The following is a 26,019-nucleotide window of genomic DNA, read 5'->3' as shown; positions in this document are numbered from 1 at the left end:
TGAAGGACGGCTTTCACACACACTTATCTCTCCGAACTGAGCACGTGGAGAGACGTTCGTTCATCTAGCACAAAGGGAACGGGTTGAAGGGGAAACTTTTACTCTGGTTTCTCAGTCTGTTTCCTAGTGCCGGTTTGAAGTTCCTGCAGTTTTCACTGTAAAACCGAGTTGGAGCTAGTACCTCCCCATATATATGTATGGAGTGGAGTTTGCAACTGAAAGAAATTTTGTGTTCCCCACAAGCTAGGTGAAGGACGGCTTTCACACACACTTATCTCTCCGAACTGAGCATGTGGAGAGACGTTCGTTCATCTAGCACAAAGGGAACGGTTTGCAGGAGAAACTTTTACTCTGGTTTCTCAGTCTGTTTCCTAGTGCCGGTTTGAAGTTCCTGCAGTTTTCACTGTAAAACCGAGCTGGATCTAGAACCTCCCCATATATATGTATGGAGTGGAGTTTGCAACTGAAAAGAAACTTTGTGTTCCCAACAAGCTAGTTGAAGGACGGCTTTCACACACAATTATCTCTCAGAACTGAGCATGTGGAGAGACGTTCGTTCATCTAGCACAAAGGGAACGGGTTGCAGGTGAAACTTTTACTCTGGTTTCTCAGTCTGTTTCCTAGTGCCGGTTTGAAGTTCCTGCAGTTTTCACTGTAAAACCGAGTTGGAGCTAGTACCTTCGCATATATATGTATGGAGTGGGGTTTGCAAGTGAAAAGAAACTTTTTGTTCCCAACAATCTAGGTGAAGGACGGCTTTCACACACACTTATCTCTCAGAACTGAGCATGTGGAGAGACGTTCGTTCATCTAGCACAAAGGGAACGGGTTGCAGGAGAAACTTTTACTCTGGTTTCTCAGTCTGTTTCCTAGTGCCGGTTTGAAGTTCCTGCAGTTTTCACTGTAAAACCGAGTTGGAGCTAGTACCTCCCCACATATATGTATGGAGTGGAGTTTGCAACTGAAAAGAAACTTTGTGTTCCCAACAAGCTAGGTGAAGGACGGCTTTCACACACACTTATCTCTCAGAACTGAGCATGTGGAGAGACGTTCGTTCATCTAGCACAAAGGGAACGGGTTGCAGGAGAAACTTTTACTCTGGTTTCTCAGTCTGTTTCCTAGTGCCGGTTTGAAGTTCCTGCAGTTTTCACTGTAAAACCGAGTTGGAGCTAGTACCTCCCCATATATATGTATGGAGTGGAGTTTGCAAGTGAAAAGTAACTTTGTGTTCCCAACAAGCTAGGTGAAGGACGGCTTTCACACACACTTATCTCTCCGAACTGAGCATGTGGAGAGACGTTCGTTCATCTTGCACAAAGGGAATTTGTTGCAGGAGAAACATTTACTCTGGTTTCTCAGTCTGTTTCCTAGTGCCGGTTTGAAGTTCCTGCAGTTTTCACTGTAAAACCGAGTTGGAGCTAGTACCTCCCCATATATATGTATGGATTGGAGTTTGCAATTGAAAAGAAACTTTTTGTTCCCAACAAGCTAGGTGAAGGACGGCTTTCACACACACTTATCTCTCAGAACTGAGCATGTGGAGAGACGTTCGTTCATCTAGCACAAAGGGAACGGGTTGCAGGAGAAACTTTTACTCTGGTTTCTCAGTCTGTTTCCTAGTGCCGGTTTGAAGTTCCTGCAGTTTTCACTGTAAAACCGAGTTGGAGCTAGTACCTCCCCATATATATGTATGGAGTGGAGTTTGCAACTGAAAGAAACTTTGTGTTCCCAACAAGCTAGGTGAAGGACGGCTTTCACACACACTTATCTCTCAGAACTGACCATGTGGAGAGACGTTCGTTCATCTAGCACAAAGGGAACGGGTTGCAGGAGAAACTTTTACTCTGGTTTCTCAGTCTGTTTCCTAGTGCCGGTTTGAAGTTCCTGCAGTTTTCACTGTAAAACCGAGTTGGAGCTTGTACCTCCCCATATATATGTATGGAGTGGAGTTTGCAAGTGAAAAGAAACTTTGTGTTCCCAACAAGCTAGGTGAAGGACGGCTTTCACACACACTTATCTCTCAGAACTGAGCATGTGGAGAGACGTTCGTTCATCTAGCACAAAGGGAATGGGTTGCAGGAGAAACTTTTACTCTGGTTTCTCAGTCTGTTTCCTAGTGCCGGTTTGAAGTTCCTGCACTTTTCACTGTAAAACCGAGTTGGAGCTAGTACCTCCCCATATATATGTATGGAGTGGAGTTGGCAACTGAAAAGAAACTTTGTGTTCCCAACAAGCTAGGTGAAGGACGGCTTTCACACACACTTATCTCTCCGAACTGAGCATGTGGAGAGACGTTCGTTCACCTAGCACAAAGGGAACGGGTTGCAGGAGAAACTTTTACTCTGGTGTCTCAGTCTGTTTCCTAGTGCCGGTTTGAAGTTCCTGCAGTTTTCACTGTAAAACCGAGTTGGAGCTAGTACCTCCCCATATATATGTATGGAGTGGAGTTTGCAAGTGAAAAGAAACTTTTTGTTCCCAACAAGCTAGGTGAAGGACGGCTTTCACACACACTTATCTTGCAGAACTGAGCATGTGGAGAGACGTTCCTTCATCTAGCACAAAGGGAACGGGTTGCAGGAGAAACTTTTACTCTGGTTTCTCAGTCTGTTTCCTAGTGCCGGTTTAAAGTTCCTGCAGTTTTCACTGTAAAACCGTGTTGGAGCTACTACCTCCCCATATATATGTATGGAGTGGAGTTTGCAACTGAAAGAAACTTTGTGTTCCCAACAAGCTAGGTGAAGGACGGCTTTCACACACACTTATCTCTCAGAACTGAGCATGTGGAGAGACGTTCGTTCATCTAGCACAAAGGGAACGGGTTGCAGGAGAAACTTTTACTCTGGTTTCTAAGTCTGTTTCCTAGTGCCGGTTTGAAGTTCCTGCAGTTTTCACTGTAAAACCGAGTTGGATCTAGTACCTCCCATATGTATGTATGGAGTGGAGTTTGCAACTGAAAAGAAACTTTGTGTTCCCAACAAGCTAGGGGAAGGACGGCTTTCAAACACACTTATCTCTCAGAACTGAGCATGTGGAGAGACGTTCGTTCATCTAGCACAAAGGGAACGGGTTGAAGGAGAAACTTTTACTCTGGTTTCTCAGTCTGTTTCCAAGTGCCGGTTTGAAGTTCCTGCAGTTTTCACTGTAAAACCGAGTTGGAGCTAGTACCTCGCCATATATATGGATGGAGTGGAGTTTGCAATTGAAAAGAAACTTTTTGTTCCCAACAAGCTAGGTGAAGGACGGCTTTCACACACACTTATCTCTCAGAACTGAGCATGTGGAGAGACGTTCGTTCATCTAGCACAAAGGGAACGGGTTGCAGGGGAATCTTTTACTGTGGTTCCTCAGTCTGTTTCCTAGTGCCGGTTTGAAGTTCCTGCAGTTTTCACTGTAAAACCGAGTTGGAGCTAGTACCTCCCCATATATATGTATGGAGTGGAGTTTGCAAGTGAAAAGAAACTTTGTGTTTCCAACATGCTAGTTGAAGGACGGCTTTCACACACACTTATCTCTCAGAACTGAGCATGTGTAGAGACGTTCGTTCATCTAGCACAAAGGGAACGGGTTACAGGAGAAACTTTTACTCTGGTTTCTCAGTCTGTTTCCTAGTGCCGGTTTGAAGTTCCTGCAGTTTTCACTGTAAAACCGAGTTGGAGCTAGTACCTCCCCATATATATGTATGGAGTGGAGTTTGCATGTGAAAAGAAACTTTGTGTTCCCAACAAGCTAGGTGAAGGACGGCTTTCACACACACTTATCTCTCAGAACTGAGCATGTGGAGAGACGTTCGTTCACCTAGCACAAAGGGAACGGGTTGCAGGACAAACTTTTACTCTGGTTTCTCAGTCTGATTCCAAGTGCCGGTTTGAAGTTCCTGCAGTTTTCACTGTAAAACCGAGTTGGAGCTAGTACCTCCCCATATATATGAATGGAGTGGAGTTTGCAAGTGAAAAGAAACTTTGGGTTCCCAACAAGCTAGGTGAAGGACGGCTTTCACACACACTTATCTCTCAGAACTGAGCATGTGGAGAGACGTTCGTTCATCTAGCACAAAGGGTACGGGTTGCAGGAGAAACTTTTACTCTGGTTTCTTAGTCTGTTTCCTAGTGCCGGTTTGAATTTCCTGCAGTTTTCACTGTAAAACCGAGTTGGATCTAGTACCTCCCCATATATATGTATGGATTGGAGTTTGCAACTGAAAAGAAACTTTGTGTTCCCAACATGCTAGGTGAAGGACGGCTTTCACACACACTTATCTCTCAGAACTGAGCATGTGGAGAGACGTTCGTTCATCTAGCACAAAGGGAACGGGTTGCAGGGGAAACTTTTACTGTGGATTCTCAGTCTGTTTCCTAGTGCCGGTTTGAAGTTCCTGCAGTTTTCACTGTAAAACCGAGTTGGAGCTAGTACCTCCCCATATATATGTATGGAGTGGAGTTTGCAAGTGAAAAGAAACTTTGTGTTCCCAACATGCTAGGTGAAGGACGGCTTTCACACACACTTATCTCTCAGAACTGAGCATGTGGATAGACGTTCGTTCATCTGGCACAAAGGGAACGGGTTGCAGGAGAAACTTTTACTCTGGTTTCTCAGTCTGTTTCCTAGTGCCGGTTTGAAGTTCCTGCAGTTTTCACTGTAAAACCGAGTTGAAGCTAGTACCACCCCATATATATGTAAGGAGTGGAGTTTGCAAGTGAAAAGAAACTTTGTGTTCCCAACAAGCTAGTTGAAGGACGGCTTTCACACACACTTATCTCTCAGAACTGAGCATGTGGAGAGACGTTCGTTCATCTAGCACAAAGGGAACGGGTTGCAGGAGAAACTTTTACTCTGGTTTCTCAGTCTGTTTCCAAGTGCCGGTTTGAAGTTCCTGCAGTTTTCACTGTAAAACAGAGTTGGAGCTAGTACCTCCCCATATATATGTATGGAGTGGAGTTTGCAACTGAAAAGAAACTTAGTGTTCCCAACATGCTAGGTGAAGGACGGCTTTCACACTCAATTATCTCTCAGAACTGAGCATGTGGAGAGACGATCGTTCATCTAGCACAAAGGGAACGGGTTGCAGGACAAACTTTTACTCTGTTTTCTCAGTCTGATTCCTAGTTCCGGTTTGAAGTTCCTGCAGTTTTCACTGTAAAACCGAGTTGGAGCTAGTACATCCCCATATATATGTATGGAGTGGAATTTGCAAGTGAAAAGAAACTTTGTGTTCCCAACAAGCTAGGTGAAGTACGGCTTTCACACACACTTATCTCTCCGAACTGAGCATGTGGAGAGACGTTCGTTCATCTAGCACAAAGGGAATGGGTTGCAGGACAAACTTTTACTCTGGTTTCTCAGTCTGTTTCCTAGTGCCGGTTTGAAGTTCCTGCAGTTTTCACTGTAAAACCGAGTTGGATCTAGTACCTCCCCATATATATGTATGGAGTGGAGTTTGCAACTGAAAAGAAACTTTGTGTTCCCAACAAGCTAGGTGAAGGACGGCTTTCACACACACTTATCTCTCAGAACTGAGCATGTGGAGAGACGTTCGTTCATCAAGCACAAAGGGTACGGGTTGCAGGAGAAACTTTTACTCTGGTTTCTTAGTCTGTTTCCTAGTGCCGGTTTGAATTTCCTGCAGTTTTCACTGTAAAACCGAGTTGGATCTAGTACCTCCCCATATATATGTATGGATTGGAGTTTGCAACTGAAAAGAAACTTTGTGTTCCCAACATGCTAGGTGAAGGACGGCTTTCACACACACTTATCTCTCAGAACTGAGCATGTGGAGAGACGTTCGTTCATCTAGCACAAAGGGTACGGGTTGCAGGAGAAACTTTTACTCTGGTTTCTTAGTCTGTTTCCTAGTGCCGGTTTGAATTTCCTGCAGTTTTCACTGTAAAACCGAGTTGGATCTAGTACCTCCCCATATATATGTATGGATTGGAGTTTGCAACTGAAAAGAAACTTTGTGTTCCCAACATGCTAGGTGAAGGACGGCTTTCACACACACTTATCTCTCAGAACTGAGCATGTGGAGAGACGTTCGTTCATCTAGCACAGAGGGAACGGGTTGCAGGGGAAACTTTTACTGTGGATTCTCAGTCTGTTTCCTAGTGCCGGTTTGAAGTTCCTGCAGTTTTCACTGTAAAACCGAGTTGGAGCTAGTACCTCCCCATATATATGTATGGAGTGGAGTTTGCAACTGAAAAGAAACTTTGTGTTCCCAACATGCTAGGTGAAGGACGGCTTTCACACACACTTATCTCTCAGAACTGAGCATGTGGAGAGACGTTCGTTCATCTAGCACAAAGGGTACGGGTTGCAGGAGAAACTTTTACTCTGGTTTCTTAGTCTGTTTCCTAGTGCCGGTTTGAATTTCCTGCAGTTTTCACTGTAAAACCGAGTTGGATCTAGTACCTCCCCATATATATGTATGGATTGGAGTTTGCAACTGAAAAGAAACTTTGTGTTCCCAACATGCTAGGTGAAGGACGGCTTTCACACACACTTATCTCTCAGAACTGAGCATGTGGAGAGACGTTCGTTCATCTAGCACAAAGGGAACGGGTTGCAGGGGAAACTTTTACTGTGGATTCTCAGTCTGTTTCCTAGTGCCGGTTTGAAGTTCCTGCAGTTTTCACTGTAAAACCGAGTTGGAGCTAGTACCTCCCCATATATATGTATGGAGTGGAGTCTGCAAGTGAAAAGAAACTTTGTGTTCCCAACATGCTAGGTGAAGGACGGCTTTCACACACACTTATCTCTCAGAACTGAGCATGTGGAGAGACGTTCGTTCATCTGGCACAAAGGGAACGGGTTGCAGGAGAAACTTTTACTCTGGTTTCTCAGTCTGTTTCCTAGTGCCGGTTTGAAGTTCCTGCAGTTTTCACTGTAAAACCGAGTTGAAGCTAGTACCACCCCATATATATGTAAGGAGTGGAGTTTGCAAGTGAAAAGAAACTTTGTGTTCCCAACAAGCTAGTTGAAGGACGGCTTTCACACACACTTATCTCTCAGAACTGAGCATGTGGAGAGACGTTCGTTCATCTAGCACAAAGGGAACGGTTTGCAGGAGAAACTTTTACTCTGGTTTCTCAGTCTGTTTCCAAGTGCCGGTTTGAAGTTCCTGCAGTTTTCACTGTAAAACAGAGTTGGAGCTAGTACCTCCCCATATATATGTATGGAGTGGAGTTTGCAACTGAAAAGAAACTTAGTGTTCCCAACATGCTAGGTGAAGGACGGCTTTCACACTCAATTATCTCTCAGAACTGAGCATGTGGAGAGACGATCGTTCATCTAGCACAAAGGGAACGGGTTGCAGGACAAACTTTTACTCTGTTTTCTCAGTCTGATTCCTAGTTCCGGTTTGAAGTTCCTGCAGTTTTCACTGTAAAACCGAGTTGGAGCTAGTACATCCCCATATATATGTATGGAGTGGAATTTGCAAGTGAAAAGAAACTTTGTGTTCCCAACAAGCTAGGTGAAGTACGGCTTTCACACACACTTATCTCTCCGAACTGAGCATGTGGAGAGACGTTCGTTCATCTAGCACAAAGGGAACGGGTTGCAGGACAAACTTTTACTCTGGTTTCTCAGTCTGTTTCCTAGTGCCGGTTTGAAGTTCCTGCAGTTTTCACTGTAAAACCGAGTTGGATCTAGTACCTCCCCATATATATGTATGGAGTGGAGTTTGCAACTGAAAAGAAACTTTGTGTTCCCAACAAGCTAGGTGAAGGACGGCTTTCACACACAATTATCTCTCAGAAATGAGCATATGGAGAGACGTTCGTTCAACTAGCACAAAGGGAACGGGTTGCAGGTGAAACTTTTACTCTGGTTTCTCAGTCAGTTTCCTAGTGCCGGTTTGAAGTTCCTGCAGTTTTCACTGTAAAACCGAGTTGGAGCTAGTACCTCCCCATATATATGTATGGATTGGAGTTTGCAAGTGAAAAGAAACTTTGTGTTCCCAACAAGTTAGGTGAAGGACGGCTTTCACACACACTTATCTCTCAGAACTGAGCATGTGGAGAGACGTTCGTTCATCTAGCACAAAGGGAACGGGTGGCAGGAGAGACTTTTACTCTGGATTCTCAGTCTGTTTCCTAGTGCCGGTTTGAATTTCCTGCAGTTTTCACTGTAAAACCGAGTTGGATCTAGTACCTCCCCATATATATGTATGGAGTGGAGTTTGCAACTGAAAAGAAACTTTGTGTTCCCAACATGCTAGGTGAAGGACGGCTTTCACACACATTTATCTCTCAGAACTGAGCATGTGGAGAGACGTTCGTTCATCTAGCACAAAGGGAACGGGTTGCAGGGGAAACTTTTTCTGTGGTTTCTCAGTCTGTTTCCTAGTGCCGGTTTGAATTTCCTGCAGTTTTCACTGTAAAACCGAGTTGGAGCTAGTACCTCCCCATATATATGTATGGAGTGGAGTTTGCAAGTGAAAAGAAACTTTGTGTTTCCAACATGCTAGTTGAAGGACGGCTTTCACACACACTTATCTCTTAGAACTGAGCATGTGGAGAGACGTTCGTTCATCTAGCACAAAGGGAACGGGTTACAGGAGAAACTTTTACTCTGGTTTCTCAGTCTGTTTCCTAGTGCCGGTTTGAAGTTCCTGCAGTTTTCACTGTAAAACTGAGTTGGAGCTAGTACCTCCCCATATATATGTATGGAGTGGAGTTTGCAAGTGAAAAGAAACTTTGTGTTCCCAACAAGCTAGGTGAAGGACGGCTTTCACACACACTTATCTCTCAGAACTGAGCATGTGGAGAGACGTTCGTTCACCTAGCACAAAGGGAACGGGTTGCAGGACAAACTTTTACTCTGGTTTCTCAGTCTGTTTCCTAGTGCCGGTTTGAAGTTCCTGCAGTTTTCACTGTAAAACCGAGTTGAAGCTAGTACCACCCCATATATATGTAAGGAGTGGAGTTTGCAAGTGAAAAGAAACTTTGTGTTCCCAACAAGGTAGGTGAAGGACGGCTTTCACACACACTTATCTCTCAGAACTGAGCATGTGGAGGGACGTTCGTTCATCTAGCACAAAGGGAACGGGTTGCAGGAGAAACTTTTACTCTGGTTTCTCAGTCTGTTTCCTAGTGCCGGTTTGAAGTTCCTGCAGTTTTCACTGTAAAACCGAGTTGGAGCTAGTACCTCCCCTTATATATGTATGGAGTGGAATTTGCAAGTGAAAAGAAACTTTGTGTTCCCAACAAGCTAGGTGAAGGACGGCTTTCACACACACTTATCTCTCCGAACTGAGCATGTGGAGAGACGTTCGTTCATCTAGCACAAAGGGATCGGGTTGCAGGAGAAACTTTTACTCTGGTTTCTCAGTCTGTTTCCTAGTGCCGGTTTGAAGTTCCTGCAGTTTTCACTGTAAAACCGAGTTGGAGCTAGTACCACCCCATATATATGTATGGAGTGGAGTTTGCAACTGAAAAGAAACTTTGTGTTCCCAACAAGCTAGGTGAAGGACGGCTTTCACACACACTTATCTTTCAGAACTGAGCATGTGGAGAGACGTTCGTTCATCTAGCAAAAAAGGAACGGGTTGCAGGAGAAACATTTACTCTGGTTTCTCAGTCTGTTTCCTAGTGCCGGTTTGAAGTTCCTGCAGTTTTCACTGTAAAACCGAGTTGGAGCTAGAATCTCCCCATATATATGTATGGAGTGGAGTTTGCAACTGAAAAGAAACTTTGTGTTCCCAACAAGCTAGGTGAAGGACGGCTTTCACACACACTTATCTCTCAGAACTGAGCATGTGGAGAGACGTTCGTTCACCTAGCACAAAGGGAATAGGTTGCAGGAGAAACTTTTACTCTGGTTTCTCAGACTGTTTCCTAGTGCCGGTTTGAAGTTCCTGCAGTTTTCACTGTAAAACCGAGTTGGAGCTACTACCTCCCCATATATATGCATGGAATGGAGTTTGCAACTGAAAGAAAGTTTGTGTTCCCAACAAGCTAGGTGAAGGACGGCTTTCACACACACTTATCTCTCAGAACTGAGCATGTGGAGAGACGTTCGTTCACCTAGCACAAAGGGAACGGGTTGCAGGACAAACTTTTACTCTGGTTTCTCAGTCTGTTTCCTAGTGCCGGTTTGAAGTTCCTGCAGTTTTCACTGTAAAACCGAGTTGGAGCTACTACCTCCCCATATATATGTATGGAGTGGAATTTGCTAGTGAAAAGAATCTTAGTGTTCCCAACAAGCTAGGTGAAGGACGGCTTTCACACACACTTATCTCTCAGAACTGAGCATGTGGAGAGACGTTCGTTCATCTAGCACAAAGGGAACGGGTTGCAGGAGAAACTTTTACTCTGTTTTCTCAGTCTGATTCCTAGTTCCGGTTTGAAGTTCCTGCAGTTTTCACTGTAAAACCGAGTTGGAGCTAGTACATCCCCATATATATGTATGGAGTGGAATTTGCAAGTGAAAAGAAACTTTGTGTTCCCAACAAGCTAGGTGAAGTACGGCTTTCACACACACTTATCTCTCCGAACTGAGCATGTGGAGAGACGTTCGTTCATCTAGCACAAAGGGAACGGGTTGCAGGACAAACTTTTACTCTGGTTTCTCAGTCTGTTTCCTAGTGCCGGTTTGAAGTTCCTGCAGTTTTCACTGTAAAACCGAGTTGGATCTAGTACCTCCCCATATATATGTATGGAGTGGAGTTTGCAACTGAAAAGAACTTTGTGTTCCCAACAAGCTAGGTGAAGGACGGCTTTCACACACAATTATCTCTCAGAAATGAGCATATGGAGAGACGTTCGTTCAACTAGCACAAAGGGAACGGGTTGCAGGTGAAACTTTTACTCTGGTTTCTCAGTCAGTTTCCTAGTGCCGGTTTGAAGTTCCTGCAGTTTTCACTGTAAAACCGAGTTGGAGCTAGTACCTCCCCATATATATGTATGGATTGGAGTTTGCAAGTGAAAAGAAACTTTGTGTTCCCAACAAGTTAGGTGAAGGACGGCTTTCACACACACTTATCTCTCAGAACTGAGCATGTGGAGAGACGTTCGTTCATCTAGCACAAAGGGAACGGGTGGCAGGAGAAACTTTTACTCTGGTTTCTCAGTCTGTTTCCTAGTGCCGGTTTGAAGTTCCTGCAGTTTTCACTGTAAAACCGAGTTGGATCTAGTACCTCCCCATATATATATATGGAGTGGAGTTTGCAACTGAAAAGAAACTTTGTGTTCCCAACATGCTAGGTGAAGGACGGCTTTCACACACATTTATCTCTCAGAACTGAGCATGTGGAGAGACGTTCGTTCATCTAGCACAAAGGGAACGGGTTGCAGGGGAAACTTTTTCTGTGGTTTCTCAGTCTGTTTCCTAGTGCCGGTTTGAAGTTCCTTCAGTTTTCACTGTAAAACCGAGTTGGAGCTAGTACCTCCCCATATATATGTATGGAGTGGAGTTTGCAAGTGAAAAGAAACTTTGTGTTTCCAACATGCTAGTTGAAGGACGGCTTTCACACACACTTATCTCTTAGAACTGAGCATGTGGAGAGACGTTCGTTCATCTAGCACAAAGGGAACGGGTTACAGGAGAAACTTTTACTCTGGTTTCTCAGTCTGTTTCCTAGTGCCGGTTTGAAGTTCCTGCAGTTTTCACTGTAAAACTGAGTTGGAGCTAGTACCTCCCCATATATATGTATGGAGTGGAGTTTGCAAGTGAAAAGAAACTTTGTGTTCCCAACAAGCTAGGTGAAGGACGGCTTTCACACACACTTATCTCTCAGAACTGAGCATGTGGAGAGACGTTCGTTCACCTAGCACAAAGGGAACGGGTTGCAGGACAAACTTTTACTCTGGTTTCTCAGTCTGTTTCCTAGTGCCGGTTTGAAGTTCCTGCAGTTTTCACTGTAAAACCGAGTTGAAGCTAGTACCACCCCATATATATGTAAGGAGTGGAGTTTGCAAGTGAAAAGAAACTTTGTGTTCCCAACAAGGTAGGTGAAGGACGGCTTTCACACACACTTATCTCTCAGAACTGAGCATGTGGAGGGACGTTCGTTCATCTAGCACAAAGGGAACGGGTTGCAGGAGAAACTTTTACTCTGGTTTCTCAGTCTGTTTCCTAGTGCCGGTTTCAAGTTCCTGCAGTTTTCACTGTAAAACCGAGTTGGAGCTAGTACCTCCCCTATATATGTATGGAGTGGAGTTTGCTAGTGAAAAGAATCTTTGTGTTCCCAACAAGCTAGGTGAAGGACGGCTTTCACACACACTTATCTCTCAGAACTGAGCATGTGGATAGACGTTCGTTCATCTAGCACAAAGGGAACGGGTTGCAGGAGAAACTTTTACTCTGGTTTCTCAGTCTGTTTCCTAGTTCCGGTTTGAAGTTCCTGCAGTTTTCACTGTAAAACCGAGTTGGAGCTAGTACCTCCCCTTATATATGTATGGAGTGGAATTTGCAAGTGAAAAGAAACTTTGTGTTCCCAACAAGCTAGGTGAAGGACGGCTTTCACACACACTTATCTCTCCGAACTGAGCATGTGGAGAGACGTTCGTTCATCTAGCACAAAGGGATCGGGTTGCAGGAGAAACTTTTACTCTGGTTTCTCAGTCTGTTTCCTAGTGCCGGTTTGAAGTTCCTGCAGTTTTCACTGTAAAACCGAGTTGGAGCTAGTACCACCCCATATATATGTATGGAGTGGAGTTTGCAACTGAAAAGAAACTTTGTGTTCCCAACAAGCTAGGTGAAGGACGGCTTTCACACACACTTATCTTTCAGAACTGAGCATGTGGAGAGACGTTCGTTCATCTAGCAAAAAAGGAACGGGTTGCAGGAGAAACATTTACTCTGGTTTCTCAGTCTGTTTCCTAGTGCCGGTTTGAAGTTCCTGCAGTTTTCACTGTAAAACCGAGTTGGAGCTAGTACCTCCCCATATATATGTATGGAGTGGAGTTTGCAACTGAAAAGAAACTTTGTGTTCCCAACAAGCTAGGTGAAGGACGGCTTTCACACACACTTATCTCTCAGAACTGAGCATGTGGAGAGACGTTCGTTCACCTAGCACAAAGGGAATAGGTTGCAGGAGAAACTTTTACTCTGGTTTCTCAGACTGTTTCCTAGTGCCGGTTTGAAGTTCCTGCAGTTTTCACTGTAAAACCGAGTTGGAGCTACTACCTCCCCATATATATGTATGGAATGGAGTTTGCAACTGAAAGAAAGTTTGTGTTCCCAACAAGCTAGGTGAAGGACGGCTTTCACACACACTTATCTCTCAGAACTGAGCATGTGGAGAGACGTTCGTTCACCTAGCACAAAGGGAACGGGTTGCAGGACAAACTTTTACTCTGGTTTCTCAGTCTGTTTCCTAGTGCCGGTTTGAAGTTCCTGCAGTTTTCACTGTAAAACCGAGTTGGAGCTACTACCTCCCCATATATATGTATGGAGTGGAATTTGCTAGTGAAAAGAATCTTAGTGTTCCCAACAAGCTAGGTGAAGGACGGCTTTCACACACACTTATCTCTCAGAACTGAGCATGTGGAGAGACGTTCGTTCATCTAGCACAAAGGGAACGGGTTGCAGGAGAAACTTTTACTCTGTTTTCTCAGTCTGATTCCTAGTTCCGGTTTGAAGTTCCTGCAGTTTTCACTGTAAAACCGAGTTGGAGCTAGTACATCCCCATATATATGTATGGAGTGGAATTTGCAAGTGAAAAGAAACTTTGTGTTCCCAACAAGCTAGGTGAAGTACGGCTTTCACACACACTTATCTCTCCGAACTGAGCATGTGGAGAGACGTTCGTTCATCTAGCACAAAGGGAACGGGTTGCAGGACAAACTTTTACTCTGGTTTCTCAGTCTGTTTCCTAGTGCCGGTTTGAAGTTCCTGCAGTTTTCACTGTAAAACCGAGTTGGATCTAGTACCTCCCCATATATATGTATGGAGTGGAGTTTGCAACTGAAAAGAACTTTGTGTTCCCAACAAGCTAGGTGAAGGACGGCTTTCACACACAATTATCTCTCAGAAATGAGCATATGGAGAGACGTTCGTTCAACTAGCACAAAGGGAACGGGTTGCAGGTGAAACTTTTACTCTGGTTTCTCAGTCAGTTTCCTAGTGCCGGTTTGAAGTTCCTGCAGTTTTCACTGTAAAACCGAGTTGGAGCTAGTACCTCCCCATATATATGTATGGATTGGAGTTTGCAAGTGAAAAGAAACTTTGTGTTCCCAACAAGTTAGGTGAAGGACGGCTTTCACACACACTTATCTCTCAGAACTGAGCATGTGGAGAGACGTTCGTTCATCTAGCACAAAGGGAACGGGTGGCAGGAGAAACTTTTACTCTGGTTTCTCAGTCTGTTTCCTAGTGCCGGTTTGAAGTTCCTGCAGTTTTCACTGTAAAACCGAGTTGGATCTAGTACCTCCCCATATATATATATGGAGTGGAGTTTGCAACTGAAAAGAAACTTTGTGTTCCCAACATGCTACGTGAAGGACGGCTTTCACACACATTTATCTCTCAGAACTGAGCATGTGGAGAGACGTTCGTTCATCTAGCACAAAGGGAACGGGTTGCAGGGGAAACTTTTTCTGTGGTTTCTCAGTCTGTTTCCTAGTGCCGGTTTGAAGTTCCTTCAGTTTTCACTGTAAAACCGAGTTGGAGCTAGTACCTCCCCATATATATGTATGGAGTGGAGTTTGCAAGTGAAAAGAAACTTTGTGTTTCCAACATGCTAGTTGAAGGACGGCTTTCACACACACTTATCTCTTAGAACTGAGCATGTGGAGAGACGTTCGTTCATCTAGCACAAAGGGAACGGGTTACAGGAGAAACTTTTACTCTGGTTTCTCAGTCTGTTTCCTAGTGCCGGTTTGAAGTTCCTGCAGTTTTCACTGTAAAACTGAGTTGGAGCTAGTACCTCCCCATATATATGTATGGAGTGGAGTTTGCAAGTGAAAAGAAACTTTGTGTTCCCAACAAGCTAGGTGAAGGACGGCTTTCACACACACTTATCTCTCAGAACTGAGCATGTGGAGAGACGTTCGTTCACCTAGCACAAAGGGAACGGGTTGCAGGACAAACTTTTACTCTGGTTTCTCAGTCTGTTTCCTAGTGCCGGTTTGAAGTTCCTGCAGTTTTCACTGTAAAACCGAGTTGAAGCTAGTACCACCCCATATATATGTAAGGAGTGGAGTTTGCAAGTGAAAAGAAACTTTGTGTTCCCAACAAGGTAGGTGAAGGACGGCTTTCACACACACTTATCTCTCAGAACTGAGCATGTGGAGGGACGTTCGTTCATCTAGCACAAAGGGAACGGGTTGCAGGAGAAACTTTTACTCTGGTTTCTCAGTCTGTTTCCTAGTGCCGGTTTCAAGTTCCTGCAGTTTTCACTGTAAAACCGAGTTGGAGCTAGTACCTCCCCTATATATGTATGGAGTGGAGTTTGCTAGTGAAAAGAATCTTTGTGTTCCCAACAAGCTAGGTGAAGGACGGCTTTCACACACACTTATCTCTCAGAACTGAGCATGTGGATAGACGTTCGTTCATCTAGCACAAAGGGAACGGGTTGCAGGAGAAACTTTTACTCTGGTTTCTCAGTCTGTTTCCTAGTTCCGGTTTGAAGTTCCTGCAGTTTTCACTGTAAAACCGAGTTGGAGCTAATACCTCCCCTTATATATGTATGGAGTGGAATTTGCAAGTGAAAAGAAACTTTGTGTTCCCAACAAGCTAGGTGAAGGACGGCTTTCACACACACTTATCTCTCCGAACTGAGCATGTGGAGAGACGTTCGTTCATCTAGCACAAAGGGATCGGGTTGCAGGAGAAACTTTTACTCTGGTTTCTCAGTCTGTTTCCTAGTGCCGGTTTGAAATTCCTGCAGTTTTCACTGTAAAACCGAGTTGGAGCTAGTACCACCCCATATATATGTATGGAGTGGAGTTTGCAACTGAAAAGAAACTTTGTGTTCCCAACAAGCTAGGTGAAGGACGGCTTTCACACACACTTATCTTTCAGAACTGAGCATGTGGAGAGACGTTCGTTCATCTAGCAAAAAAGGAACGGGTTGCAGGAGAAACATTTACTCTGGTTTCTCAGTCTGTTTCCTAGTGCCGGTTTGAAGTTCCTGCAGTTTTCACTGTAAAACCGAGTTGGAGCTAGTACCTCCCCATATATATGTATGGAGTGGAGTTTGCAACTGAAAAGAAACTTTGTGTTCCCAACAAGCTAGGTGAAGGACGGCTTTCACACACACTTATCTCTCAGAACTGAGCATGTGGAGAGACGTTCGTTCACCTAGCACAAAGGGAATAGGTTGCAGGAGAAACTTTTACTCTGGTTTCTCAGACTGTTTCCTAGTGCCGGTTTGAAGTTCCTGCAGTTTTCACTGTAAAACCGAGTTGGAGCTACTACCTCCCCATATATATGTATGGAATGGAGTTTGCAACTGAAAGAAAGTTTGTGTTCCCAACAAGCTAGGTGAAGGACGGCTTTCACACACACTTATCTCTCAGAACTGAGCATGTGGAGAGACGTTCGTTCACCTAGCACAAAGGGAACGGGTTGCAGTACAAACTTTTACTCTGGTTTCTCAGTCTGTTTCCTAGTGCCGGTTTGAAGTTCCTGCAGTTTTCACTGTAAAACCGAGTTGGAGCTACTACCTCCCCATATATATGTATGGAGTGGAGTTTGCAACTGAAAGAAAGTTTGTGTTCCCAACAAGCTAGGTGAAGGACGGCTTTCACACACACTTATCTCTCAGAACTGAGCATGTGGAGAGACGTTCGTTCACCTAGCACAAAGGGAACGGGTTGCAGGACAAACTTTTACTCTGGTTTCTCAGTCTGTTTCCTAGTGCCGGTTTGAAGTTCCTGCAGTTTTCACTGTAAAACCGAGTTGAAGCTAGTACCACCCCATATATATGTAAGGAGTGGAGTTTGCAAGTGAAAAGAAACTTTGTGTTCCCAACAAGCTAGGTGAAGGACGGCTTTCACACACACTTATCTCTCAGAACTGAGCATGGGGAGAGACGTTCGTTCATCTAGCACAAAGGGAACGGGTTGCAGGAGAAACTTTTACTCTGGTTTCTCAGTCTGTTTCCTAGTGCCGGTTTCAAGTTCCTGCAGTTTTCACTGTAAAACCGAATTGGAGCCAGTACCTCCCCATATATATGTATGGAGTGGAGTTTGCAACTGAACAGAAACTTTGTGTTCCCAACAAGCTAGGTGAAAGACGGCTTTCACACACACTTATCTCTCAGAACTGAGCATGTGGAGAGACGTTCGTTCATCTAGCACAAAGGGAACGGTTTGCAGGGGAAACTTTTACTCTGGTTTCTCAGTCTGTTTCCTAGTGCCGGTTTGAAGTTCCTGCAATTTTCACTGTAAAACCGAGTTGGAGCTAGTACCTCCCCATATATATGTATGGAGTGGAGTTTGCAACTGAAAAGAAACTTTGTGTTCCCAACAAGCTAGGTGAAGGACGGCTTTCACACACACTTATCTCTCAGAACTGAGCATGTGGAGAGACGTTCGTTCACCTAGCACAAAGGGAATAGGTTGCAGGAGAAACTTTTACTCTGGTTTCTCAGTCTGTTTCCTAGTGCCGGTTTGAAGTTCCTGCAGTTTTCACTGTAAAACCGAGTTGGAGCTACTACCTCCCCATATATATGAATGGAGTGGAGTTTGCAACTGAAAGAAACTTTGTGTTCCCAACAAGCTAGGTGAAGGACGGCTTTCACACACACTTATCTCTCCGAACTGAGCATGTGGAGAGACGTTCGTTCATCTAGCACAAAGGGAACGGGTTGCAGGAGAAACTTTTACTCTGGTTTCTCAGTCTGTTTCCAAGTGCCGGTTTGAAGTTCCTGCAGTTTTCACTGTAAAACCGAGTTGGAGCTAGTACCTCCCCATATATATGTATGGAGTGGAGTTTGCAACTGAAAAGAAACTTTGTGTTCCCAACAAGCTAGGTGAAGGACGGCTTTCACACCCACTTATCTCTCAGAACTGAGCATGTGGAGAGACGTTCGTTCATCTAGCACAAAGGGAACGGGTTGCAGGTGAAACTTTTACTCTGGTTTCTCAGTCTGTTTCCTAGTGCCGGTTTGAAGTTCCTGCAGTTTTCACTGTAAAACCGAGTTGGAGCTAGTACCTCCCCATATATATGTATGGAGTGGAGTTTGCAAGTGAAAAGAAACTTTTTGTTCCCAACAAGCTAGGTGAAGGACGGCTTTCACACACACTTATCTCTCAGAACTGAGCATGTGGAGAGACGTTCGTTCATCTAGCACAAAGGGAACGGGTTGCAGGAGAAACTTTTACTCTGGTTTCTCAGTCTGTTTCCTAGTGCCGGTTTGAAGTTCCTGCAGTTTTCACTGTAAAACCGAGTTGGAGCTAGTACCTCCCCATATATATGTATGGAGTGGAGTTTGCAACTGAAAAGAAACTTTGTGTTCCCAACAAGCTAGGTGAAGGACGGCTTTCACACACACATATCTCTCAGAACTGAGCATGTGGAGAGACGTTCGTTCATCTAGCACAAAGGGAACGGGTTGCAGGAGAAACTTTTACTCTGGTTTCTCAGTCTGTTTCCTAGTGCCGGTTTGAAGTTCCTGCAGTTTTCACTGTAAAACCGAGTTGGAGCTAGTACCTCCCCATATATATGTATGGAGTGGTGTTTGCAACTCAAAAGAAACTTTGTGTTCCCAACAAGCTAGTTGAAGGACGGCTTTCACACACACTTATCTCTCAGAACTGAGCATGTGGAGAGACGTTCGTTCATCTAGCACAAAGGGAACGGGTTGCAGGAGGAACTTTTACTCTGGTTTCTCAGTCTGTTTCCTAGTGCCGGTTTGAAGTTCCTGCAATTTTCACTGTAAAACCGAGTTGTAGCTAGTACCTCCCCATATATATGTATGGAGTGGGGTTTGCAAGTGAAAAGAAACTTTGTGTTCCCAACAAGCTAGGTGAAGGACGGCTTTCACACCCACTTATCTCTCAGAACTGAGCATGTGGAGAGACGTTCGTTCATCTAGCACAAAGGGAACGGGTTGCAGGAGGAACTTTTACTCTGGTTTCTCAGTCTGTTTCCTAGTGCCGGTTTGAAGTTCCTGCAATTTTCACTGTAAAACCGAGTTGTAGCTAGTACCTCCCCATATATATGTATGGAGTGGAGTTTGCAAGTGAAAAGAAACTTTGTGTTCCCAACAAGCTAGGTGAAGGACGGCTTTCACACCCACTTATCTCTCAGAACTGAGCATGTGGAGAGACGTTCGTTCATCTAGCACAAAGGGAACGGGTTGCAGGTGAAACTTTTACTCTGGTTTCTCAGTCTGTTTCCTAGTGCCGGTTTGAAGTTCCTGCAGTTTTCACTGTAAAACCGAGTTGGAGCTAGTACCTCCCCATATATATGTATGGAGTGGAGTTTGCAAGTGAAAAGAAACTTTTTGTTCCCAACAAGCTAGGTGAAGGACGGCATTCACACACACTTATCTCTCAGAACTGAGCATGTGGAGAGACGTTCGTTCATCTAGCACAAAGGGAACGGGTTGCAGGAGAAACTTTTACTCTGGTTTCTCAGTCTGTTTCCTAGTGCCGGTTTGAAGTTCCTGCAGTTTTCACTGTAAAACCGAGTTGGAGTTAGTACCTCCCCATATATATGTATGGAGTGGAATTTGCAACTGAAAAGAAACTTTGTGTTCCCAACAAGCTAGGTGAAGGACGGCTTTCACACACACTTATCTCTCAGAACTGAGCATGTGGAGAGACGTTCGTTCATCTAGCACAAAAGGAACGGGTTGCAGGAGAAACTTTTACTCTGGTTTCTCAGTCTGTTTCCTAGTGCCGGTTTGAAGTTCCTGCAGTTTTCACTGTAAAACCGAGTTGGAGCTAGTACCTCCCCATATATATGTATGGAGTGGAGTTTGCAAGTGAAAAGAAACTTTGTGTTCCCAACAAGCTAGGTGAAGGACGGCTTTCACACACACTTATCTCTCAGAACTGAGCATGTGGAGAGACGTTCGTTCATCTAGCACAAAGGGAACGGGTTGCAGGAGAAACTTTTACTCTGGTTTCTCAGTCTGTTTCCTAGTGCCGGTTTGAAGTTCCTGCAGTTTTCACTGTAAAACCGAGTTGGAGCTAGTACCTCCCCATATATATGTACGGAGTGGAGTTTGCAACTGAAAGAAACTTTGTGTTCCCAACAAGCTAGGTGAAGGACGGCTTTCACACACACTTATCTCTCAGAACTGAGCATGTGGAGAGACGTTCGTTCATCTAGCACAAAGGGAACGGGTTGCAGGAGAAACTTTTATTTTGGTTTCTCAGTCTGTTTCCTAGTGCCGGTTTGAAGTTCCTGCAGTTTTCACTGTAAAACCGAGTTGGAGCTAGTACCTCCCCATATATATGTATGGAGTGGAGTTTGCAAGTGAAAAGAAACTTTGTGTTCCCAACAAGCTAGGTGAAGGACGGCTTTCACACACACTTATCTCTCAGAACTGAGCATGTGGAGAGACGTTCGTTCACCTAGCACAAAGGGAACGGGTTGCAGGAGAAACTTTTACTCTGGTTTCTCAGTCTGTTTCCTAGTGCCGGTTTGAAGTTCCTGCAGTTTTCACTGTAAAATCGAGTTGGAGCTAGTACCTCCCCATATATATTTATGGAGTGGAGTTTGCAAATGAAAAGAAACTTTGTGTTCCCAACAAGCTAGGTGAAGGACGGCTTTCACACACACTTATCTCTCAGAACTGAGCATGTGGAGAGACGTTCGTTCATCTAGCACAAAGGGAACGGGTTGCAGGGGAAACTTTTACTCTGGTTTCTCAGTCTGTTTCCTAGTGCCGGTTTGAAGTTCCTGCAGTTTTCACTGTAAAACCGAGTTGGAGCTAGTACCTCCCCATATATATGTATGGAGTGGAGTTTGCAACTGAAAAGAAACTTTGTGTTCCCAACAAGCTAGGTGAAGGACGGCTTTCACACACACTTATCTCTCAGAACTGAGCATGTGGAGAGACGTTCGTTCACCTAGCACAAAGGGAACAGGTTGCAGGAGAAACTTTTACTCTGGTTTCTCATTCTGTTTCCTAGTGCCGGTTTGAAGTTCCTGCAGTTTTCACTGTAAAACCGAGTTGGAGCTACTACCTCCCCATATATATGTATGGAGTGGAGTTTGCAACTGAAAGAAAGTTTGTGTTCCCAACAAGCTAGGTGAAGGACGGCTTTCACACACACTTATCTCTCAGAACTGAGCATGTGGAGAGACGTTCGTTCACCTAGCTCAAAGGGAACGGGTTGCAGGACAAACTTTTACTCTGGTTTATCAGTCTGTTTCCTAGTGCCGGTTTGAAGTTCCTGCAATTTTCACTGTAAAACCGAGTTGAAGCTAGTACCACCCCATATATATGTAAGGAGTGGAGTTTGCAAGTGAAAAGAAACTTTGTGTTCCCAACAAGGTAGGTGAAGGACGGCTTTCACACACACTTATCTCTCAGAACTGAGCATGGGGAGAGACGTTCGTTCATCTATCACAAAGGGAACGGGTTGCAGGAGAAACTTTTACTCTGGTTTCTCAGTCTGTTTCCTAGTGCCGGTTTGAAGTTCCTGCAGTTTTCACTGTAAAACCGAGTTGGAGCTAGTACCTCCCCATATATATGTATGGAGTGGAGTTTGCAACTGAAAAGAAACTTTGTGTTCCCAACAAGCTAGGTGAAGGACGGCTTTCACACACACTTATCTCTCAGAACTGAGCATGTGGAGAGACGTTCGTTCATCTAGCACAAAGGGAACGGGTTGCAGGGGAAACTTTTACTCTGGTTTCTCAGTCTGTTTCCTAGTGCCGGTTTGAAGTTCCTGCAGTTTTCACTGCAAAACCGAGTTGGAGCTAGTACCTCCCCATATATATGTATGGAGTGGAGTTTGCAACTGAAAAGAAACTTTGTGTTCCCAACAAGCTAGGTGAAGGACGGCTTTCACACACACTTATCTCTCAGAACTGAGCATGTGGAGAGACGTTCGTTCACCTAGCACAAAGGGAATAGGTTGCAGGAGAAACTTTTACTCTGGTTTCTCAGTCTGTTTCCTAGTGCCGGTTTGAAGTTCCTGCAGTTTTCACTGTAAAACCGAGTTGGAGCTACTACCTCCCCATATATATGTATGGAGTGGAGTTTGCAACTGAAAGAAACTTTGTGTTCCCAACAAGCTAGGTGAAGGACGGCTTTCACACCCACTTATCTCTCAGAACTGAGCATGTGGAGAGACGTTCGTTCATCTAGCACAAAGGGAACGGGTTGCAGGTGAAACTTTTACTCTGGTTTCTCAGTCTGTTTCCTAGTGCCGGTTTGAAGTTCCTGCAGTTTTCACTGTAAAACCGAGTTGGAGCTAGTACCTCCTCATATATATGTATGGAGTGGAGTTTGCAAGTGAAAAGAACCTTTTTGTTCCCAACAAGATAGGTGAAGGAGGGCTTTCACACACACTTATCTCTCAGAACTGAGCATGTGGAGAGACGTTCGTTCATCTAGCACAAAGGGAACGGGTTGCAGGAGAAATTTTACTCTGGTTTCTCAGTCTGTTTCCTAGTGCCGGTTTGAAGTTCCTGCAGTTTTCACTGTAAAACCGAGTTGGAGCTAGTACCTCCCCATATATATGTATGGAGTGCAGTTTGCAACTGAAAGAAACTTTGTGTTCCCAACAAGCTAGGTGAAGGACGGCTTTCACACACACTTATCTCTCAGAACTGAGCATGTGGAGAGACGTTCGTTCATCTAGCACAAAGGGAACGGGTTGCAGGAGAAACTTTTACTCTGGTTTCTCAGTCTGTTTCCTAGTGCCGGTTTGAAGTTCCTGCAATTTTCACTGTAAAACCGAGTTGTAGCTAGTACCTCCCCATATATATGTATGGAGTGGAATTTGAAAGTGAAAAGAAACTTTGTGTTCCCAACAAGCTAGGTGAAGGACGGCTTTCACACACACTTATCTCTCAGAACTGAGCATGTGGAGAGACGTTCGTTCATCTAGCACAAAGGGAATGGGTTGCAGGAGAAACTTTTACTCTGGTTTCTCAGTCTGTTTCCTAGTGCCGGTTTGAAGTTCCTGCAGTTTTCACTGTAAAACCGATTTGGAGCTGGTACCTCCCCATATATATGTATGGAGTGGAGTTTGCAACTGAAAAGAAACTTTGTGTTCCCAACAAGCTAGGTGAAGGACGGCTTTCACACACACTTATCTCCGAACTGAGCATGTGGAGAGACGTTCGTTCTTCTTGCACAAAGGGAACGGGTTGCAGGAGAAACTTTTACTCTGCTGTCTCAGTCTGTTTCGTAGTGCCGGTTTGAAGTTCCTGCAGTTTTCACTGTAAAACCGAGTTGGAGCTAGTACCTCCCCATATATATGTATGGAGTGGAGTTTGCAAGTGAAAAGAAACTTTGTGTTCCCAACAAGCTAGGTGAAGGACGGCTTTCACACACACTTATCTCTCAGAACTGAGCATGTGGAGAGACGTTCGTTCATCTAGCAAAAAGGGAACGGGTTGCAGGAGAAACTATTACTCTGGTTTCTCAGTCTGTTTCCTAGTGCCGGTTTAAAGTTCCTGCAGTTTTCACTGTAAAACCGAGTTGGAGCTACTACCTCCCCATATGTATGTATGGAGTGGAGTTTGCAAGTGAAAGAAACTTTGTGTTCCCAACAAGCTAGGTGAAGGACGGCTTTCACACACACTTATCTCTCAGAACTGAGCATGTGGAGAGACGTTCGTTCATCTAGCACAAAGGGAACGGGTTGCAGGAGAAACTTTTACTCTGGTTTCTCAGTCTGTTTCCTAGTGCCGGTTTGAAGTTCCTGCAGTTTTCACTGTAAAACCGAGTTGGAGCTAGTACCTCCCCATATATATGTATGGAGTGGAATTTGCAAGTGAAAAGAAACTTTGTGTTCCCAACAAGCTAGGTGAAGTACGGCTTTCACACACACTTATCTCTCAGAACTGAGCATGTGGAGAGACGTTCGTTCATCTAGCACAAAGGGAACGGGTTGCAGGAGAAACTTTTACTCTGGTTTCTTAGTCTGTTTCCTAGTGCCGGTTTGAAGTTCCTGCAGTTTTCACTGTAAAACCGAGTTGGAGCTAGTACCTCCCCATATATATGTATGGAGTGGAGTTTGCATCTGAAAAGAAACTTTGTGTTCCCAACAAGCTAGGTGAAGGACGGCTTTCACACACACTTATCTCTCAGAACTGAACATGTGGAGAGACGTTCGTTCATCTAGCACAAAGGGAACGGGTTGCAGGAGAAACTTTTACTCTGGTTTCTCAGTCTGTTTCCTAGTGCCGGTTTTAAGTTCCTGCAGTTTTCACTGTAAAACCGAGTTGGAGCTAGTACCTCCCCATATATATGTATGGAGTGGAGTTTGCAAGTGAAAAGAAACTTTGTGTTCCCAACAAGCTAGGTGAAGGACGGCTTTCACACACACTTATCTCTCCGAACTGAGCATGTGGAGAGACGTTCGTTCATCTTGCACAAAGGGAACGGGTTGCAGGAGAAACTTTTACTCTGGTGTCTCAGTCAGTTTCCTAGTGCCGGTTTGAAGTTCCTGCAGTTTTCACTGTAAAACCGAGTTGGAGCTAGTACCTCCCCATATATATGTATGAAGTGGAGTTTGCAACTGAAAAGAAACTTTGTGTTCCCAACAAGCTAGGTGAAGGACGGCTTTCACGCACACTTATCTCTCAGAACTGAGCATGTGGAGAGACGTTCGTTCATCTAGCACAAAGGGAACGGGTTGCAGGAGAAACTTTTACTCTGGTTTCTCAGTCTGTTTCCTAGTGCCGGTTTGAAGTTCCTGCAGTTTTCACTGTAAAACCGAGTTGGAGCTAGTACCTCCCCATATATATGTATGGAGTGGAGTTTGCAAGTGAAAAGAAACTTTGTGTTCCCAACAAGCTAGGTGAAGGACGGCTTTCACACACACTTATCTCTCCGAACTGAGCATGTGGAGAGACGTTCGTTCATCTAGCACAAAGGGAATGTTTGCAGGAGAAACTTTTACTCTGGTTTCTCAGTCTGTTTCCTAGTGCCGGTTTGAAGTTCCTGCAGTTTTCACTGTAAAACCGAGTTGGAGCCAGTACATACCCATATATATGTATGGAGTGGAGTTTGCAAGTGAAAAGAAACTTTGTGTTCCCAACAAGCTAGGTGAGGTACGGCTTTCACACACATTTATCTCTCAGAACTGAGCATGTGGAGGGACTTTCGTTCACCTAGCACAAAGGGAACGGGTTGCAGGACAAACTTTTACTCTGGTTTCTCAGTCTGTTTCCGAGTGCCGGTTTGAAGTTCCTGCAGTTTTCACTGTAAAACCGAGTTGGAGCTATTACCTCCCCATATATATGTATGGAGTGGAGTTTGCAAGTGAAAAGAAACTTTGTGTTCCCAACAAGCTAGGTGAAGGACGGCTTTCACACACAATTATCTCTCAGAACTGAGCATGCGGAGAGACGTTCGTTCACCTAGCACAAAGGGAACGGGTTGCAGGAGAAACTTTTTCTCTGGTTTCTCAGTCTGTTTCCTAGTGCCGGTTTGAAGTTTCTTTAGTTTTCACTGTAAAACCGAGTTGGAACTAGTACCTCCCCATATATATGTATGGAGTGGAGTTTGCAAGTGAAAAGAAACTTTGTGTTCCCAACAAGCTAGGTGAAGGACGGCTTTCACACACACTTATCTCTCAGAACTGAGCATGTGGAGAGACGTTCGTTCATCTAGCACAAAGGGAACGGGTTGCAGGAGAAACTTTTACTCTGGTTTCTCAGTCTGTTTCCTAGTGCCGGTTTGAAGTTCCTGCAGTTTTCACTGTAAAACCGAGTTGGAGCTAGTACCTCCCCATATATATGTATGGAGTGGAGTTTGCAAGTGAAAAGAAACTTTGTGTTCCCAACAAGCTAGGTGAAGGACGGCTTTCACACACACTTATCTCTCAGAACTGAGCATGTGGAGAGACGTTCGTTCATCTAGCACAAAGGGAACGGGTTGCAGGAGAAACTTTTACTCTGGTTTCTCAGTCTGTTTCCTAGTGCCGGTTTGAAGTTCCT

Source organism: Camelus bactrianus, chromosome 15 (assembly GCF_048773025.1).
Source record: "Camelus bactrianus isolate YW-2024 breed Bactrian camel chromosome 15, ASM4877302v1, whole genome shotgun sequence".
Lineage (NCBI taxonomy): Eukaryota > Metazoa > Chordata > Mammalia > Artiodactyla > Camelidae > Camelus > Camelus bactrianus.
Note: the sequence above shows the minus strand (reverse complement) of the source record.